At 40.4% G+C, this 21,999-nt stretch overlaps 1 protein-coding gene and 1 long non-coding RNA gene across 5 annotated transcripts in view; one reads left to right on the top strand and one right to left on the bottom strand.

Annotated features, from left to right (window-relative positions):
- The window catches only part of PLPPR1 (phospholipid phosphatase related 1), a 289,495-nt gene that overhangs the window by 171,010 nt on the left and 96,486 nt on the right, over nucleotides 1-21,999 (top strand). The gene's annotated exons all lie outside the window — the stretch shown is intronic.
- The window catches only part of LOC132659146 (uncharacterized), a 107,447-nt gene continuing 100,648 nt past the window's right edge, over nucleotides 15,201-21,999 (bottom strand). The window contains exons 2-3 of the long non-coding RNA XR_009599129.1: nucleotides 20,653-20,973; nucleotides 15,201-19,538 (exon numbers count right to left, since the gene is read on the bottom strand). This is a non-coding gene — a long non-coding RNA (uncharacterized LOC132659146). The remainder of the gene's footprint in view (nucleotides 19,539-20,652; nucleotides 20,974-21,999) is intronic.

Raw genomic sequence — 21,999 nt, 5'->3', positions numbered from 1 at the left:
CCTTTGCCAGCAGATTCTCTTCTTGAAAGGTGATGGAACTGAATGTTTATTCAGCTTCCAGATATGACACCCAGGTTTTTCTGGCAAACTGCTGATTTATCACTTTCTGTGGGATAATGATATTTTCCCTGGAACTTCCACTGATACCTGAAATTATAGTCTGTAAGTTGTTTGCTTTTGTGTGTGTGTGATTTTTTTAAATTTGCTTTTTCCCCCGTATCTTACTCATTAGGCTATAAGCTCCATGCATATCAAATGAAGATAATAAATATTGTTTCAGTGAATAAACAGGTAAACCCTCAGGAAAAGTATATCCAACCCCCACCCTTCCTCTCATTTGTTCCTTTTCCAAGAAATGAAGAGGAATGAGAGGAGGAAGGAACTGGAAGCATTAGACCACACTGACCTGCAGGACTAGTATAAAGGCTGTTCTGCATCTTTTAATTGTACTTAGCCTGGAAGAATTATGCAGAATTGTCTTTAAACTCTCTGAATCTTTGGTTCAGCTTTTCCCGCCAATACTCTGGTTTTCTCCAGCTGTGGTCTGATAGTTTTCATACTTTAAGAAATTAGGTAAATTGCTTGCTTTCTTGGACCCTACATGCATTTTCAGAATATTATTCCAATAGCCTGAGATGGAATGATGAGGATGAGGATGAGGAGAAAGTGGGGGGAAGCACGGGGAATGGAACCCAAGCTTCTTACCCCTTAAGACATCTTCAGGTTATGTGACATCAAGCCACCCCCACTCACCACCAATGGCAAATACATTACTAATGGACAGTATCTCAGCATATGAAGTGATCAAAGAATTTCTGATGGAACCATGATCTATCCATCCTAACCTCCAAGAATTAGGGTAAGAATTCTGAGCCTGTGAAAGAGTTTGAAAATGGAGGGAGTGCTCTTCAAGGAGGGGACGGAATACGTATCTAGTAATCAGTGAGGTAACTAGGAATACAGGGCTTCTTATAGTCTAAGGAGAAGTCCTGAATGGAAGGATGCCAACTTCATTCTATCTGCAAACATATTTTGTTTGAGTCACACACTTTTTTTAAATTGGAGTATAATTGCTTTACACTGCTGTGTCAATTTCTGCTGTACAACAGGGTGAATTGGCTATACATATACATATGAAAGGTTGCTGCTAAGAGCTGTGAACAATGCCTGAATTCTTGGCCTCCGGAGGAGAGGAATTCAATCTGGGGCCAGTGACATAGCTTGATCGCTTAGAGCTTTTTGTGTAATAAAGTTTTATTAAAGTATAAAAGAGATAGGGAAAGCTTCTGATGTAGACATCAAAAGGGGACAGAAAGAGTGCCCCCTTGCTAGTTTTTAGCAAGGAGTTATATACCTATTAGCAAGCTGCTAATTAGAGAAAGGAAATGCCTCAAAACTGAGAGAGTTGTACCAGGCCCACAACATGCATTTTGAGATAGCATTGGCACAAGGTGAGTCATCTCAGCCCATAAAACAATTGGCATGAGTCTTGAAACAGGCAGATTTCCAAGCAAATACATAGTTCATTAACATAGCTTAAGGAAGATATTTCCATGAGAAAAACACATTGGTTAGCTCAAGGTTTGAGACAAAGTTAAGTTCAGGTGGAATCAGGTGTCATCTTGACAACACAATTTTAAAAGAAAAATGTCTGCCACTTGCGGTTTTATTTCCTCTTGCCCGTTGGGGACCTCTGGCCTCCCTACCAAGGTTATTAACACCCTCACATATATCCCCTCTTTTTTAGATTTCCTTCCCATTTAGGTCATCACAGAGAATTGAGGAGAGGTCTCTGTGCTATACAGTAGGTTCACACTAGTCATCTATTTTATGCATAGTTATATATATGTGTGTGTATTTGTCCCAATTCGTCCCACCCTGCACCTTCCCCCTGGTATCCGTATGTTTGTCCTTTACATCTGTGACTCTGTTTCTGCTTTGAAAATAGGTTCATCTGTACCATTTTTCTAGATTCCAAATGTGTGTTAATATACAACTTTTTTCTCTTTCTAACTTACTTCACTGTGTATGACAGTCTCTAGATCTATCCACATCTCTGCAAATGACACAACTTTATTCCTTTTTATGACTGAATAATATTCCGTTGTATTTATGTACGACATCTTTATTCATTCGTCTGTTGATGGACATTTAGATTGCATCCATGCCCTGGCTATTGTAAATAGTGCTGATAAGTACGCTGGGTTGCATGTATCTTTCTGAATTATGGTTTTCTCTGGGTATACACCCAGGAGTGGTATTGCTGGGTCATATGGTAGTTCTACTTTTAGTTTTTTAAGGAAGCTCCATACTGTTTTCCATAGTGGCTGTATCAATTTACACTCCCGCCAACAGTACATGAGGGTTCCCTTTTCTCCACACCCTCTCCACCATTTATTGTTTGCAGATTTCTTAATGATGGCCATTCTGACTAGTCACACACTATTTTAACAGCTAGGAAACTTTACATGAAATTCCAAGTTCTGATCCCTCTTGGAAAATTGGGACATCTGGGAACACTGGGATCACATCCCATAATGCAGCAATCTCCTGAGGCTGGGAAAGAATTTCCCCTCTAAACAGAATATAACAGTCTTCGGTTAACCAAGTCTCTTTACTATCTATTGCCTTATATTCTATTTCACTCACTTATATTGGTCCCTGTTGGCTGCAGGATTTCATCTCTGGTCTCTGAAATAGATTTAGGATTTTCAAAGGGACAGTACACAGTGAGTATTTCATTGGCAGAATGGAAGTGAATGGCAGTCACTTCCTGACTCTACCAGAGAGAACCAAAGGGTCCGAGAAGGTGTGTTTATCATTTATATTGAGTTGGCCAGTACATCCTTAGGAGACACGTTCCTTTATAGTTGCCCCCTTTGGTCTGGCTAAACAAAGAGAAACATCCAGTTTGGGCCTGCTATTTCATCTCTCTGTGCTTCCTCATAAACTCCCTCATTCACTTCCTAACAGTCATCTGTTGAGCAAATCCACTGGAGCCTTGGGTGCAAAGAGCAACCAGCCCTCAGAGAGCTCAGAAACTAATAATCAAGTGAAGAATTAGGCCTGAGGGCAGGCTATAATGTGTAGCCTCAGCATCACACTGAAACTTGTTAGAATATCTCCTGAACTTGAGCATCTGTCTGTGGTTGAGAATTTCTAGGTGCTGGCTTTTGGCCCCTTTGTGACAGGTTTTTTTTGTTAGCACAAATTTTAGCTTTGCATTTGAGTCAGTTCGTAACACTTGTAGTACCTATTTTGGAAATTACAGTCATTCTTTCATCTTTATACCTCAACCTTCATTTGTTCCAAATGGTTGAGTATCTCTCTACTGGAAAATTTGCTTAGTCTCAGTAAATGTGTGTCTGTTATTAGGCCAGATTAGTTTTGCCAAATCAGTGAATATAATATCCTCAGGGTAGAATAAATTAATACATTTGTAAAGGTAATTCCATTGAGTCATTTTGCCAGAGCAGTTAGAAAAAAAGAGAGAAATTTTCTAATGAATCCTTTGGAGTGGTTTTGTGAAAGACTCATGCAAATTCTAATTAGTCGTAAATTGTAATTTGGTACTGTTCACATTTACAATGATAGAGCTCTCTGGCCACTGTCATCTTCCTTTATAGTTGCCCCCTTTGGTCTGGCTAAACAAAGAGAAACATCCAGTTTGGGCCTGCTATTTCATCTCTCTGTGCTTCCTCATAAACTCCCTCATTCACTTCCTAACAATCATCTGTTGAGCAAATCCACTGGAGCCTTGGGTGCAAAGAGCGACCAGCCCTCAGAGAGCTCAGAAACTAATAATCAAGTGAAGAATTAGGCCTGAGGGCAGGCTATAATGTGTAGCCTCAGCATCACACTGAAACTTGTTAGAAGTACAAATTCACAACTCCCACTGGATGTAATGAACCGGAGTGGAGGAGTGGGCCCCGTAATCAGTGTGTTAACCAGCCCTCCCGGTGATTCTGACTTACGTAAATGTTTGAGAGCCCAAGTGTCCTGTGTTCCATTCACATAAACTATACCCGGAGTTTCTTCACAAAACTTCTTCAGAAACTAAACAAATAAGCTAAAGCATGAGAGCCCTGGTATCCAAAGAGGCAGGATTCTTTCCTTTGTGAGCTTTTCCTGTCTAGTACTGCTGTGTGCTCTGTGGCTATTTCAGCATCCCAGGTGGTGCTAGTGGTAAAGAACCTGCCTGCCAAAGCAGGGGACATGAGTTCAAGCCCTGGCTTGGGAAGGTCCCCTGGAGAAGGGTCCAGCAACCCACTCGTATTCTTGCCTCGAGAATCCCATGGACAGAGGAGCCTGGTAGGCTATGGTCCATAGGGTCACAAAGAGTCAGACATGACTGAAGCGACTTAGCACTCAGGCACATGTTATAGACAGGACCGGCCTTCAAGGTAGTTGTGGAGTGAATGAATCACCTGCTTCCTTGTCTGTCTCTCTGTTTAGGGCCCTTTCTCAGATTTCTTAGGCATCTTTAGTCCACACAATCTCCTTTCCACTGTCTATTGTTCAGAGAGAGAGAATCAACAAATTTACAATGTGGGACATATGTTTGGTCCAAACCATGAGGATGTATAGCGTAAAATCAGCAACATATTTTTAGCTGTTGACAGTGTGGTTTTCCTGCTGGCCAGAGTATCTTATTTCCACATCAAATGAATGAAAAGACTTATGACCATGCCAGGATTGTCCATTTTTCAGCTACTGAGATAATCCTTCTAAGGAATATCTGCAAAATGTGGATTATTTTTACCAGTGAGAAGTTTCTGGTTTTTAAATTTTATTGGAGTATAGCTGATTTACACCAGTGAGAAGTTTTAAAAATAGCACATCAGCTGTCTTCTGGATCACGGCCTCACTGATCTAATCATGCGTTCTGTTCTCAGTTAACACTGATTTTTGCAGACAGTTTGTGCAGTGACTGTTAATCCGGGTTTGAATTCAGGAGCCTTAGATATGAAGAATGAGCAGTACTTCCTAGAAATACAGGGATTAATTTTATAACGACTTACGTTTCCATCAGGTGTAGAATTATTATTTTTAGAATTATAAAACCCAATATTATGTACCTTTGCTATGTCCTGACAATTGCTTTAAGCTGTGCTCATCAACTGTGTGGAGCTTCCGAGGTTGCTCAGTGGTAAAGAATACGGCTGCCAATGCATAGACATGGGTTCGATCCCTGGGTCGGGAAGATCCCCTGGAGAAGGGCATGGCAACCCACTCCAGTATTCTTGCTGGGAAAATTCCACGGATAGAGGAGTCTGGCAGGCTACAGCCCATAGTGTTGCAAAGAGTCTGCTGTAACTGTGTGACTGAGTACGTTCACACAGCCGTGCTTGCTAACACTGTGAACAGTGGTTAATACTGCATTCTGTCACAGGCAAAGATTCTGCTGGCTTTTGGGGAGTGGTATTAATGTGACCTGTGTACTTCAGAGCACTGCGGGATCATCTGAGAGAAGATAAAGACACGTGTAGGTTATGACACAAGTAGCTTGAGGCCTCTGAATTTTAACTCCAGGGCACAGGGGCTCCCTGGGCCCTGGGGGGCTTATGTGAGTGGTGGCCAGTGTTTAGGGACAGAGAGGGAAAAGTCTGTGCACTCATCCCCACTCCTCTGTCTGGAGGCCTCTGCGGCATGTCCTTCACTTGTCATTCTTCTTCCTCTCATTCTTTATAATGGACTTTGAGTAGAAGAGGATTCATAGTTGCCGATCAATTTTTTTCCCCAAAATTTGGCCTTGTATCCTGTGAATATGATGAAGTATATCTGTTTCTGTTGGCCAGTTCTGCTTGCAAAAACAGACATTTAAAACCTAGAATTTAAAAAGAGAATGCAATTTTCTTTTTTATTTACCTTCACAATTGAGTTGGACATCCTTCCACTTTTAATCTTTATTAAATTTAATTTTATATTCATGCTGTAATTATAATTATGGTTTTATGAGGCCCTGGTTAATTTCAGGATTTAGATGGTGCTGCTGGAAGTAATAACTGAACAGATAGGGCTGGAAATTTCAGAAAGGGTCACCTGCACCAGTCAGAAAGGAGCTTCATTAAGATAGAAAGAGAAAAGAACCCTGACACCCAGGAGCTGGCTTAGTACTTTCAGTGGGTTTGGCATTTGCCTGATGCATGCATTTTCAGAGGACACCATCATCAGACAAGGCCATCCTGTGACTCTGATGGATCAAGACAAAAACAAGACCACTACAAATCACATCTGAACACAGGCAGAACCTAAACATTCTGCTCTCTCAGCTAGTAGGAATGACTGCTGTTTCTCTTTCAATTAAAGCTTTAGTTTGTCCTGCCCTCAGATAAGATTCATTAAGGTAATTTAAAAATTATCCCTGCTTTCTATAATTAACCAACAGAGATAAAAGCCTGCTTCCTTGAACTCTCCTAAGAGTACTCAGTCAAAACCCCAATCCTAAAAGTCCTTGCTAACACCTTCCTTTTTTAATTTTTTTGTACTTAAAAAACTTATTGAAGTCTGATTTATAATGTGTTAACTTCTGGTGTACAGCACAGTGATTCAGTTATATATTCTTTTTCATATTCTTTCATTATTAACATGCTATATGGATTTAAATTAGACCTGCTTAGATATAAACATAAAATCTATAGTCAATATACTTCTAAAATTAATTTTTATTGTAGTTGATTTACAATGTTGTGTTAGTTTCTGCTATACAGCAAAGTGAGTCGGTCATACATACACATATATCCACTCTTTAGATTCTTTTCCCATATAGATCTTTACAGACTATTAAGTAGAGTTTCCTGTGCTATATGCTGCTGCTGCTAAGTCGCTTCAGTCGTGTCCGACTCTGTGCGACCCCAGAGATGGCAGCCCACGAGGCTCCCCCGTCCCTGGGATTCTCCAAGCAAGAACACTGGAGTGGGTTGCCGTTTCCTTCTCCAATGCATGAAAGTGAAAGTGAAGTTGCTGAGTCACGTCTGACTCTTAGCGACCCCATGGACTGCGGCCCACCAGGCTCCTCCGTCCATGGGATTCTTCAGGCAACGGTGCTGGAGTGGGGTGCCACTGCCTTCTCAGCCTATGCTATATAGTAGGTCTTTATTAGTTACCTTTCTTACCTATCCCTATCTTCCAGTTTATCCCCTCTCCCTTTCCCTCTAGGTAACCATAAGTTTGTTTTCTACATCTATGACTCTGTTTCTGTTGTGTAAATAAGTTCATTGTACTGTACCGTTTTCTAAGATTCCACATATGTGATATTATATGATACTTTCTCCATCAGACTCACTTCACTCGGTATGACAGTCTCTAAGTCCATCCACTGCTGTGGCCAGCACAACAGGTAGGGATCTAAAGTGGTTGACACACAGTTTGGGAAAAAGAAACTAGAGAGAGAATTAAAGTTTTAAAGATGGGACCAGGGGACTCAAGACTTCTTGGATCAAGAGCCCTGTTCCTCGGAGCCACATCACTTTTATTTAATGTCTTGGTACGCAGAAATATCTGTTGTGCTATGATAAAATCAGCCTCCTGTGTCCCTGGTCACGTCTCCCATTTTATTGATTACTTTGAACTATCTTTGTTATTTTCTTGTACAAGGGCTATCACCCAGCTGGAGGTCATAGACCCACATATGCTTTTGGAAAACATCTTGATGCGTGCACAAGCAATGTTCTGAACTTGCACTGACCTGGCATTCCAAGGTCCACACTGTGTTTTTCCTTAGCTTAGCAGGGCATGACGACCTCAACTAATCACCCCGATGTAGCTTTGTTTAGATTATACTGTATTGCTATATTTTGCTTTTGTTCTTTTCCCATGGTGTTTTTCTCATGGCTTAACCAGAGCAATAGGCAGCTGATTATTAACCCCTGCCATCCATGTTGCCCCAAAATGACATTATTGTGTTCTTTTTTACTGTGTAACATTCCACCATACATATGTACCACATTCTTTATCCATTCCTCTGGTGATGGACATTTAGATTGCTTCCATGTTCAGGCTATTGTAAATGGCACTGCAATGAACACTGCGGTGCATATACCTTCTTTAAAACTTTTACTGGAGTCTGGCTGATTTACAATGTTGTGTTGGTTTCAAGTGTATAGCAAAGTGAATCAGTTCTGTATATACATATATGCATTCTTTTTTAGATTCTTTTCTAATATAGGCCATTACAGAGTACTGAGGAGAGTACCTTGTCCTATACCGTAGGTCTGTATTAGTACTCCATATACAGCAGTGTGTACACATCAGTACCAATCTCCCAATCTATCCCTCCCCACCTTATCTCTTGGTGACCATAAGTTTGTTTTCTAACTCTGTTTCTGTCTTATAGATAAGTTTGTTGCACTGTTTTTCATTTTAGAAATGATATCATATGGTATTTTTCTTTCTGTGTCTGACTTCACTCAATATGAATCTCTAGGTCCACCCATGTTGCTGCAGATGGCATTATTTCATTCTTTTTTATGGCTTATATTCCTTTATGTATATGTACCCCCATCTTTATTCCTCTGTTAATGAACATTTAGGTTACTTCCATGTCCTGGCTATTGTAAATAGTGCTACAACAAGCATTGGGGTGCATATATCTTTTCAAATTATGGTTTTCTCCAGATATATGCCCAAAGGTGGGATTCCTGGATCGTATGGTAGTTCTATTTTTGGTTTAAGGGTCCTCCATACTGTTCTCCATAGTGGCTTACCAACTTAAATTCCCACCAACAGTGTAGGAGGGTTTCCTTTTCTCCAGCATTTGTTTGTAGATTTTTTTGATGATGGCTGTTCTGACTGGTGTGAGGTGATACCTCATTGTAATTTTTATTTGCATTTCTCTAATAATTAGGGATGCTGAACTTCATGTGCTTTTTGACTATCTGTATGTCTCCTTTAGAGAATGTCTGTTTAGATATTCTGCCCATTTTTTGATTGAATTTTTTGTTGTTATTGAGCTGCATGAGGTGTTTGTACATTTTGGAAATTAATCCTTTGTTAGTTGCTTCATTTGCAAATATTTTCTCCCATTCTGTGGGTTGTCTTTTTATTTTGTTTATGGTTTCCTTTACTGTGAAAAAGCTTTTAAGTTTAATTAGGTATCATTTAGTTTTTATTTTCATTAGGAGGTGGATCAAAAAAGATACGACTGTGTGTCAGACAGTGTTCTGTTTTCCTCTATGAGTTTGACAGCATCCAGCCTTACAGTTAGGTCTTTGATCCATTTTGAGTTTATCTTTGTGTATGGTGTTAGAGAATGTCCTAATTTCATTCTTTTGCATGTAACTGTCCAGTTTACCTTCTATGCCTATTTTCTAGAGAGTTTTTACCATAAATATAACACCCTCTTTCTGAGACAACCCATCATTACCCATGGTGTGCTCTCACTGCAACAAGTAACAAACCCAAATTTTTCAACCACAGGTGTATTCCTGGTGGTCTTTGGCCAGAGAATATGCTATAAGTTAGTTGGCTATGTGGTTATGTCCACTCTGGACAATAAATGTGAATTTTACCTCCTTAATGCTGGGCATGGCTTACTAATGAATGCATCAGCTCTGTCCTTCTCTCACTTCAGGTCTTCTGGGAGATTTTTTAATTTTTATTTTTTAACTTTTTATTTTATATAAAGCTGATTAACAATGTTGATAGTTTCAAGTGGATAGCAAAGGGACTCAGCCATGTAAATACATGTATCCATAATTGAAGATTTGTTCTTAATTGGTTCACATGCTGAAAAGATTTTAATCCTTTGAATGGAGTCACCTTAGAATCCAAACTGAAAATATGTATTAATCAGGGTGTTCTAGAGAAACAGAACCAGTTTAATGGATGTATGGGGGAGGTACATATTATTAAATGTAATATTTACTACATGTTAGGAAACTGTATTAAGTGCTTTACATAAATTACCTTGTTTTAATCCTTGAGACAAGCCTATGAGGTGGATGTTCAGTTCAGTTGCTCAGTAAGGTCCAACTCTTTGTGACCCCATAGACTGCAGAATGCCAGGCCTCCCTGTCCGTCACCAGCTCCCAGAGTTTACTCAAACTCATGTCCATTGAGTCTGTGATGCCATCCAACCATCTCATCCTGTCATCCCCTTCTCCTCCCACCTTTAATCTTTCCCAGCATCAGGGTGTTTTCCAATGAGTCAGTTCTTCTCATCAGGTGGCCAAAGGATTGGAGTTTCCAGCTTTAGCATCAGTCCTTCCAATGAATATTCAGGACTGATTTCCTTTAGGATGGACTGGTTGGATCTCCTTGCAGTCCAAGGGACTCTCAAGAGTCTTCTCCAACATCACAGTTCAAAAGCATCAATAATTCTGTGCACAGCTTTCTTTTGGAGAAGGAAATGGCAACCCACTCCAGTACTCTTGCCTGGAAGATTCCACGGCTTGGGGAGCCTGGTAGGCTACAGTCCATGGGGTCACAAAGAGTCAAACACGACTGAATAACTTCACTTTCTTTCTTTCTATAGTTCCTTTTGGAGAAGGAAATGGCAACCCACTCCAGTGTTCTTGCCTGGAGAATCCCATGGCCAGAGGGGCCTGGTGGGGCTACAGTCTATGGGGTTGCAGAGAGTTGGACATGACTAAGCAACTAACACACACACACAGGTTTCTTTATAGTCCAGCTCTCACATCCATACGTGACTACTGGAGAAACCAGGTTTCACTAGATGGACTTTTGTTGGCAAAGTAATGTGTCTGCTTTTTAATATGCTCTCTAGATTGGTTATAACTTTTCTTCCAAGGAGCAATCATCTTTTAATTTCATGACTGCAGTCACCATCTTCAGTGATTTTGGAGCCCCCCCAGAATAAAGTCTGTCAGTGTTTCCACCGTTTCCCCATCTATTTGCCATGACTCCGTTTTACAGATGAGTAAACTGAAACATAGGTGAATTAACTTGCCCAATTACACAGCTAAGGATCAAATTCAAGTTACTAACTCTCCTCTTTAAACTTTTGCATTTTGCTGCCTTTGCGATACCACCTCTGTTTCCCAGAATCTCAGTTCGTTCAGTCAGTTCACTCACTCAGTTGCGTCCAACTCTTTGTAACCCCATGAATCGCAGCACGCCAGGCCTCCATGTCCATCACCAACTCCTGGAGTTTACCCAAACTCATGCCCATTGAGTCGGTGATACCATCCAAACATTTCATCCTCTGTTGTCCCCTTCTCCTCCTGCCCCCGCCCAGTCCCTCCCAGCATCAGAGTCTTTTCCAATGAGTCAACTCTTCACATGAGGTGGCCAAAGTATTGGAGTTTCAGCATCAGTCCTTCCAATGAACACCCAGGACTGATCTCCTTTAGGATGGACTGGTTGGATCTCCTTGCAGTCCAAGGGACTCTCAAGAGTCTTCTCCAACACCACAATTCAAAAGCATCAATTCTTCAGTGCTCAGCTTTCTTCACAGTCCAACTCTCACATCCATAAATGACCGCTGGAAAGACCATAGCCTTGACTAGATGGACCTTTGTTGGCAAAGTAACGTCTCTGCTTTTGAATATGCTAACTAGGTTGGTCATAACTTTCCTTCCAAGGAGTAAGCGTCTTTTAATTTCATGGCTGCAATCACCATCTGCAGTGATTTTGGAGAGCAAAAAATAATGTCTGACACTGTTTCCCCATCGATTTCCCATGAAGTGATGGGATGAGATGCCGTGATCTTAGTTTTCTGAATGTTGAGCTTTAAGCCAACTTTTTCACTCTCCACTTTCACTTTCATCAAGAGGCTCTTTAGTTCTTCACTTTCTGCCATAAGGGTGGTGTCATCTGCATATCTGAGGTTATTGATATTTCTCCCAGCAATCTTGATTCCAGCTTGTGCTTCTTCCAGCCCAGCCTTTCTCATGATGTATTCCGCATATAAGTTAAATAAGCAGGGTGACAATATATAGCCTTGACATACTCCTTTTCCTATTTGGAACTAGTCTATCCCAGAATCTAAACAGTAGTAATTCAGAATGCTGTTATCTGGAGGAACACAGGTAGCCATAATAATAGTTATTAAAATGTTGGTACATTGGTAAATATATTACCAGCTTTATTCTTCTCAGTCACAATAACTAATGAATCCATGATCGAACTCTTTGAGAGAGCCAGATACTATTATCATATATCAATATAACTACAGGATTCAGATTTTTTTCAGTGCAAATATTGGTAAAAGTGTATTCTTCTTAGTTATTTAGGGTCATTGTAAAGTAAAAATATATAGGAAACTCTTCTTTGACTGAGATAGACATATTTGTAGCAAAAGGAATGAGAGATATGTGTAACATGAGTACTGAGTACAGGTATATTAAGGTGGCATCCGCTGTTACAAGTGTTTTCCAGGTAATCCTCTTCCTTATTGGTAATAGCTGAATTGGGTATTGACATCGAGAGGTGCTACTAGATTCACTGTCCAGTGTTTCACTCTTTTGTCCAATCACTATTTTCAACCTCTATGTTCTCTGTCCATCTTAGTCTCAGAGAATTTAATTACTCTCATTGTTTACTTGATCAGTCCTTTCATGCTAACTTACCATTTCTTTTACCACTTGGTAGAATTTTTATAATGGTTTAGCTATTTTTACAACTCTTCTGACCTTTAAGCCTTTTGTTAATGTTGGTTAATAAATTAAGAACTTATTTGAATATCCAAAATAATATAAAATAATTTTGAGTAAGCACTCAAGAAAACATATAATCCATACAAATAATTTTAATAAGTATTGTTTTCAAAATAGGCATATGTTTAACATCTCTGATATACTTTAGAAATTCTAAGGTTAATATTAAAATAGTAAATGTGCAGAAACAAAATTTATAAACAGATATTGTCTTCCTGCCCCTTATCAATGTCAACCATATTAAAAGTCACACTTTACACATGATTATGGTATACTTTTCTGTTATCTGGACCAATCAAGGGAAAATCTGTGACCTCCTGGATGCGCTTAGTTGTATCCGACTCTTTGTGACCCCATGGACTGTACCCACCAGGCTTTTCTGTCCATGGAATTTTCCAGGCAGGAATACTGGAATGGGTTGCCATTTCCTTTTAGCATGTGATATATAGAATATTCATCGGTTCCTACCTAATTGTTAGGGTTGCAATTAACTTTCATAGTCCTTCCATTGCTCCTTACAGCCAAACTAATTCTAAGTCTAATGTTCTGTACCTAAGAAGGGAAACATTGTAAAAAGACAAGGGAAAAAGTTTAGTTGTAAGCATCTTAAATGCAAATGTACCATTTTTTGTAGTATTCACAGAGGGTTAAATACTGACAGAAAAAAGTAATTTAATTGAATGTTTCATCAGTATTGCATCTCTTACTCTAAACATCTGACTCTGTATATTCAGAGAAAATCACACATGTGGGTCCATTTAGAAGGATGTGTGTGTTTGTCTACAGTTTTGATCTGTGAAGAGAATGTACAGCTTAGTCACTCTTGACTACTCTGTGAGGCCTCCAGAAAAATCTGTAAGAGAGATGGATGAGGTGACAAGACAGATCCCAGTAAAAAGGGTTTTAGGGATTGCTATCACTGAAGGACTAAGGATTAGGTCAGAAATACTTTTGTTCAAGTTCATTCAAGAATCAATCATGCTGTTCTGTAGGGATGCCGGGGGGGGAAATTACAATTTGACCTGCTGCAGAGGAACATTTTACCCTTGATGGTTTCTGAATAGCTCCTTGTACTTCAAGGAGCTTAAGCACATCTTTGTAGTGCCAACACCTCCTGGCCTAGCTAGCACGGCAACACTTCACCATGTCAATTAATATTTGTAGAGGTATTGTGTGTATGTGTGTATATATGTGCACACCCATACACATATATACATATACTTATTATGTAATATAATCAAATGACCAGTAGTAACTATTTTAAAATGAAGATTTATAAGTTTTCTGTTATTTTTAACTTTAAATATTTTACTTATGAAATATTTTACATTTTAAATTCTATCAACATTCTTTATTACAATTAGTTTGGAAGTCCAAGTCTATGCTGTATGGACCAAACAAAAATAAGATTAAGTTACTTCATGGGTTGAAAACTTAAAGTAGCCAGACAAACTCTACTCAAATTCTGAGTTTTAGTAAAATTGCTTGAGATAAAAAATAGTATCCAGATATAGCTATCTGATAACAAAGAGGTCCCATTTCAGAGCAAGAAACTTGTAAAACACTTAGGAATAAACCTCAGAGGTGTTTAGGACAAAGTAAGAAAACCAGAAAATTTGACTGGAAATTTTACTTAGTAAAGACTTATTTATAAACAGGAGCTATAATAGAAGACTGACTGAGAGTGTAAGTTAATTTGTAGCACTAGTTCAATTCTGGCCAAAATCTGAAAAGAATTTTCTTTTTCCTTGGCAGAGGCTATTGTAAAATTTATTTGTAAAAATAAGCATTCAGAAGACCCAACTGATACTTTGAAAAGAAGCATGAATGGGTGAGGTGACTGGCTGCACGTTGCTATAAAGCATTGGTAAATAGGATACAAAGCTAAAGTTGCTGTTCAGTGCCAAGCCATGTGCAACTCTTTGCGACCCCACAGACTACAGCACAGCAGGCTTTCCTGTCCTTCACTATCTAAAAACTAAAGTAGGGTTTCTCAACTACACTGACATTTGGGCCAGGTAATTCATTGTTTGTGGGGGCTGTCCTGAAATTGTAAGATGGTTTTTAGTAGCACCGCTGGCTAGTAGCACCTTCTTCAGTTGTGATAAACAAAAACATGTCTGGATACTGACAGATGTCTCTTAAGGGTCAAAATCATTCCTAGTTGAGGACCACTGAGCTAAAGAAAAAAAAAAATCAGAAATTAATGAAGCAGATTTGAGAGTTCAAAAACTCTCTAATTATATATAAGAAGGTTATGGAAAGGTAGGCATCAATAGGCAATGAATAAGAGTTTTTAAAATAGATTTGCACAATCAAGTTTCATATATACATTAAAGTTAACATTGCGAGTAGAATTAAATAAAGGAATCATATCATTAAAAGGAACTAATAGAAAACAGACTAAACCTATGTATCTGATCTCTGGGGCAGTGATTGTTGAAGGAAACTAAAAATTCTATCCTGAAAACAGACATCAATGTTTTGACACAAATGGCAGTAGTTTAAAAAGCAAAATTACACACAGGGATAAACATTTAAGCCCATTATAAGAGATTTAAGATTAATGTGCATACCAGAGGGCAGCAAAGGGCTAGAAAGTAAATGTTTCAGACTTTGTGGGGAGGGCCAACTTCATGGACGTGTGACCTTCACTTGACTTAATGCTCTATCATTGACATCTTGAAATTCTTAGTGTGGAGCTCCTTGTTAAAAAATTGTTTTCATAATTCATTGCAAATTATGTAGCCACTTCTGTTTGCAGGCCACTTGTTTTCTGTTGAAACTACTGAACTCTGCAGTGGTAGCATAAAAGCAACTACCGACTATACATGAATGAGGTCATGCTTGAATAAAACTTTATTTATAAAAACAGCCAATGGGCCAGGTTTAGCCCATAAACTTCGTTTACCCTTGTATGTCACAAGGGAGTCGGACACGACCGAGCGACTAAACAACAATTCTATAGAGAAAGTATATAGAAACAAAGAAAAAGAACCATAAATGAATGTCCCACTTCCGACATTTTCAAAGAAATAATTATTAGCAAGACAACTGCTGAATTAATACAAACTTAATGATTAATTTCCATACCAATGAAATCATAGTAAACCTGGTAGCCTCAGAAAACACTCACAGGAGCATAACTCAAACTTTGAAGAATATGTTTGAAGAATTATAAAAAGGCACCTAGATTTTGACTCAGTACCTTCACTCCTAGGAATTTATCCAAAGAAACAGATCAAAAATAGAGAATATTGCATGCATGAAGATATTCACTGGAGATTACTAAAAGAGGAAAACTGATAAATAAAGTATGATCCTGATTTTTTGAAATTGTATACATACTCTCAATAAAGATGATCCAGCTTGTAAAGTTGAGATTGCAACTTGCGAAGTACAGTGGAAACAGTGTCAGACTTTATTTTTGGGGGCTCCAAAATTACTGCAGATTGTGACTGCAGCAATGAAATTAAAAGACGCTTACTCCTTGGAAGGAAAGTTATGACCAACCTAGATAGCATATTAAAAAGCAGAGACATTACTTTGCCAACAAAGGTCCGTCTAGTCAAGGTTATGGTTTTCCCAGTGGTCATGTATGGATGTGAGAGTTGGACTGTGAAGAAAGGTGAGCGCCGAAGAATTGATGCTTTTGAACTGTGGTGTTGGAGAAGACTCCTGAGAGTCCCTTGGACTGCAAGGAGATCCAACCAGTCCATTCTAAAGGAGATCAGTCCTGGGTGTTCATTGGAAGGCTTGATGCTAAAGCTGAAACTCCAATACTTTGGCCACCTCATGAGAAGAGTTGACTCACTGGGAAAGACTCTGATGCTGGGAGGGATTGGGGGCAGGAGGAGAAGGGGATGACAGAGGATGAGATGGCTGGATGGCATCACCGACTCGATGGACATGAGTTTGAGTAAACTCTGGGCGTTGGTGATGGACAGGGAGGCCTGGCATGCTGCAATTCATCGGGTTGCAAAGAGTCGGACATGACTGAGCAACTGAACTGAACTGATATGAAAAGAACAGACAATCAGTCAATGCTGTGTTTGCAGAAAGGCAAAAACTATGACTCCTTCCAGAATTTGTCATTATCCATTCAATGAGAAAAAGATAAGAAAACAGTCTTTGAGTTCCAGCTCAGTCTAGTGCTCAGCTGGAGTCCTGGGCCTATGGTGTTCAGCAGGGCCCCATTTGGCATGACTCTGAACAAGTTACTTGACTTCTGAGACTCAATTTCCTTTTCTTCAAAACAGATCTAATAACATTATGCTGTCTATATCATGAGGATGTTGTGACTTAAAAGATAGATATGGTATGGCACAGTGCTTTGCACGTGGGATGCTTTCAAATGTTAACTATTATTATTATTATTAGCAAAGCATGGCACATTAAAAGTTCATTTCCTTTTTAGTTCAGTTGTTATGATGTTATTTGTGCAGTTAGAGAAACTTCTAACAGCTGTCTTTTAAAATGTAATGATTAAGACTACAGCAATCTCAGTAGGTAGCAAACTAAAACTATTAAAGCAGGGACAATAAAAAGACTATTTTGAAGATTTCACCAATAGAAAAGAGGAAAGAATTGCTGAAATGTCTTACATAAGTTGCTGAGCAAAGTCACAAAGACAATTAGAATGAGCACAGAGAAGGGTAATGAGGGGCGATTATTAAAGCTGCCACCAAGTACGCACACAGACAAACTCATACACATCTCTCTGTCCTTTAGGACAGCTGATTAAGGCAGCAGGGAGCAGGGAAGGGGGTAAGTATTAAACCGGTCTTGTCATGAACATGCTCCTCAACCCAGCTTCTCCCCTAAGATGAAAGAGGAAGAGAAGTCATACCATCACCTTACGGCCAGGAATCTTTGCCATTCACTCCTGGTCCATGCCCTTGTCCCCACCTCTCACTGTGGATGAATGGGTTTCCAGATACCATGTATGTAGCTGGATGGTCTGGGGGGCTGACTCAACATGAAATTCACTCTAGTCATTTGGTTCCAAGGAGACTCGTAAGAAAAGCATTTAACACAGTAAATCTGGGCTTATTCTTCAACTGCACGATGATTTTCATTGCCACAGAGGGCCAGGTTATGGTTTGTAAGACTATGCTACCTTTTTTCTCTTTTACACCTGGGAATATCTGTTAGACTGAACCTGTGTTCTGTTTCCCCACCAGGCCAGAATTTGCAAACACCCTCAGCGTGTGCACACATATAGAACGTAACACAAAAGAATATGTTTAAGGAATTTAAACCAATATATAACCTACAGAAGGTCAGTAGCCGGTTGATGAAAGTAAGATGCCCTATCCCTCCCAGCTCTGAGTTCTCAGCATTTTGACTATGCTTCCACCTCACAACACTTACAGATGCAGGGAGTGCTCCGGTCTAGAACTTTGCCATGGCCCTGCCCTCAGGGACAATTCGTCTTCGTACTGTGACACTGTCATGAACCCTAGCTGGGCCCCCCAGTGTGCAGTCTCCAGTGCTCCATAACCTCTGCATTTCCTCAGCTGGCCTTCAGCTCCCTCATTCACTCTGAAATCCATCGGTCACAGGTAGAACTCCTGCAGCCTTAGAACAGGGGGCAGGGAGTCCCTCTGTTTTCCCTCCTGGTGCTCCTGTCTTACGTGCTCCTTCATTTTCCCTCCCTCATTTTACCAAAGTGTTGTGGCAGAAATAGCGGAAATTCAGGACTGCTTTGAGCCCTCCCCTGATAGCAGTAGACATAACTTCTAGAACTGAGTTTCTTAACCTTGGCACTTGTGATATTTAGGACTGGGTGGCTCTTTGTTGCAGGGTCTGTGCTGTGAATTGTGACATGTTTAGCAGCATCCCTGGTCTCTACCTACTAAACACCAATTGCAGCTCTCATCCATTTGTAACAAGCACAAATGCTTTATAGACTTTGCTAAATGTTCCCTGGGCAGGGTGTCTGTGTGTGCATGTGTGTGTGAAATCACTCCTAGTTAAGAACCACTCTTCTGCTTGGAAATTTTGTATGACCTCCTGATCACTTTTATGTAAAAATGCCCTTTAAATGAGCACAATGATTTAAGTATCATTATTCATCACCTATAATTTACGAGGGAATTATTATTAAACCCATTTTTCAGGTGAGGGAATTGAGGTTCTATTTGCCAAACATTACACAGTTAACAAGTGGTAATATCTGGATTTGAACATAGATCTAACTAGAATTCTCACCTCTTTTTCTACTACTTAACAGTGCAAACCAGAGTATTATCTTGCTGGTTCATAGATAACTTGTATTTCCCCTGTGTCCTCACATGGCAGAAGGAGCAAGAGAGCTTTTATAAGGGCACTAATCCCATTCATGAGGGCTCCTCCCTCATGAGCTGATCACCTCCCAAAGGCCCCACCTCTGAATACTATCTTATTGGGAGTTAGGATTTCAACATATGAATTTGGGAGGGACACAGACCTTTAGTTCATCACAATATACACATAACACATGGAGCAGTATAGTAACAACAACAACAAAAAAAGCATCAAAGAGCTACATCAGTTTAGCTGATATTACATTATTAAAAAGCCAAATATCTTTTAGAACAAATAATTTTCTTACAATTCTGCCTTCTAGTTAAATGGAAAATAATTTATATTTGATGGTAATTAGATGCACAGGGTTTTCCTTTCCCCAAGCATATTGGTCTCTCAGCTGAAGTTTTACGTTACAGATTTCAAACTGGTTGATTCACATATGGAAAAATCCAGATATAATACCGACCTCAGGTAAGACTTGATCCAGGGTTTCAAACACTATTTTCCCTTCATGTTTCAGCTGCCTTTCTTAATGCCAGTTCCACTCTCAGGCTCCACACTCTGGGCCAGTAGATCAAGGCTCCCCCTTTATAGTGGTGGTTCAGGCCTCACAGCTTCATTTTACACCATCTAAAAAGAAGAAGGCAGTCCCACAAAAGAAACAAGAGTTGATTTATTTTTCTCTTGAGCCCCTGAAAATATTTGGCTGTTCATCGAGTCATATATGCCCATCCCTGAAGCCCTCAGTTCAGCCAGAGGATTGGCTGTGTAATTTGCTTTAGCTCTTCAAGGCTTACTCTGGACTAGTTGTGGGGTCAGTCCCCTTTAACTTATAGATCTAAAATTGAGAAGCAGTGATTCCTCAAGGAAAGTGAGGAATATAATTCCAGAAGATAAGGGAACAGATGCTAGAGGGGACCAAATAATATGTTTTTACACCAATTCTGTTAACCTGTCTGCTGCACTTAGCAGTTCTCATTATTTCACAAGCCATCTCCCCACCCCCTACACTGCCCCCTGCCGTCCCAAAACTGCCCCAGCCAATTTTATCATAGAACTTTTACTATAGACCTGTTTCCTTTACCTGGTATTGCTGAAAACTCTTGACAAGTGCCCAAGTAGACACTGTGGTGAACCAATACCCACAGGGCAGGTCTCAGCCAAGGCCAGGGCCAGGTGTGGGGACAGCCCACTGCTTCTTAGAGAGGGCTCCCAGCCAGTCCCTATCATTCAATCAAAACCTCTCTCGATCATCAGAACTCTAGGGCCTGATTGCCGCCACTACAAGTAGGCTAGCACTTCATTCCTTACGCAAAGGAAAGGGGCTGTGTTTGAGCACCTATGTGCACCAAGCAAATGCCACGTGCATATCCTGTCTTCCTACAACCACCTACGAGGTGGATTTTAAGATGAGGAAGTGGAAGCTCTGGAAGGTGAAGCAGCTTGCCCCAAGCACACCTCCATAAGAGGCTGAAAACACATTCACTGACATGTCTTTCATTCCAAAGCCTGTGCTTTGCATCAGCCAAAATGAGCCCCCCAGAAAATCAATGAATATGTTTTTACTTAAAATCTATTGTACATCAAGAAATATGCTCAACATTATTTACATATGAGTAAATATAAAGGATTTCCCCTTTTCCCCAGGAATGAATGAATGGAAGAGGAAAAATGAGAAAGCAGGAAAGATAAAACCCTTGTGTAATGAGAGGAGCCTTAGTCATCTCAGTGGTCCACACAATACCTAGAAATCAGCACCAATGTGTAATAATGAGAGCATCTGCAGGAATGGTGAAGAAGTTTCTTCAACTGGAGTGCAGGGCAAGACTTCTTTAGGCGGTGACACTGAGTCCCCAGAGAAGTTAGTGGGGGCTGGGGCAGCCCTGTGGCAACAGTGGGAATCAAAGCAGCATTTGACGACGAAGGTGAGCGGGCAGTGTGCATGCCAGTCCTATCACAGGGAGTCTCAGCTCAGGCTCCAAGTTGGTGGGCCCTAAAGGAGTTCCTGCTAGAGAAAGGTGGTGCAGCAATACACGTAGGCTTTGCTGAAATTCAAATTCTGCATCTGGAATAGAACAAACAGGAAGAGTATTTGCTCATTCCTGGGTTATCTTGAAAAGCTAACATAGCCATAACACTTGGGTGTATTCTTCATCTCACAGGGTAGGTATTATGTGGATTTCTTTCAGTTCTGGCAAGAATATCACCTTTAGGCACATCAAAATGCAACACACCCTCTACGTACCTCAGTCTCTACATATACCTTATACCTGTCATCCTAAACCTGTGTAAACTTTGGACAGGTTGTGAGTTAAATCGTTCCTTTGCCCATGATCCATAATATACAGCAGGATGACACAAAAGCAAATAGCTACTTTTCTCCATTCTGTGTCTTAGAGATAGATGACAGTCAATTGTGTAGAATCTGGCTTGTTGTGCAGACAGCCTAGAGCAGAAGTCCTTGGATTGGGTTCTGCAGAGAGCTAGGCCTGAGAGAGGGTCACAAAAGCCACAAAAGAGACAAGGAGGATGGCTGTGTGTTCCCCCCTCCACCACTTCTCCCTGGCGCCTCCCCTGCACCTGCTTCTACTATTGGAGCTCTATGTGAGATTATGTCTGTGAATATTTCACTGCTAAAGGTTCACAAGCTGTAGTCCTAGATGGAAACACCATATTTCTGCCTCTGAAATGCCTGAGTTATGCTCAAAATGACAGTTTCTAAGACAATACAGAAGTTAACACTCTAGAGCTGCGGTCCCCAACATTTTTTTGGCACCAGGGGCTGGTTTCATGGAAGACAACTTTTCCACAGAGGGGTTGGGGGAGAGGGGAAGATTCAGGCGATAATGAGAGCGATGGGGAATGGCAGATAAAGCTTTACTGGCACGCCCACTGCTCACTCCTGCTATGCAGCCCAGTTCCTAGCAGGTCACAGACCAGTACCAGTCCATGGCCCAGGGGTTGGTGACCCCTGCTCTAGAGGATGCCAGCTACTGGGGGCAAGTGCCCCCTGAATATGCATGGGAACCAGTTGCTTGGTATATAATAGCGCTGGGCAAGACATGCAGAAAACAGAATTTCCAGAACTTTC

The sequence above is a fragment of the Ovis aries genome, chromosome 2 (genome assembly GCF_016772045.2).
Source record: "Ovis aries strain OAR_USU_Benz2616 breed Rambouillet chromosome 2, ARS-UI_Ramb_v3.0, whole genome shotgun sequence".
In the NCBI taxonomy this organism is placed as follows: Eukaryota; Metazoa; Chordata; class Mammalia; order Artiodactyla; family Bovidae; genus Ovis; species Ovis aries.
Note: the sequence above shows the minus strand (reverse complement) of the source record. Positions and strands in the feature narration are given on the sequence as shown.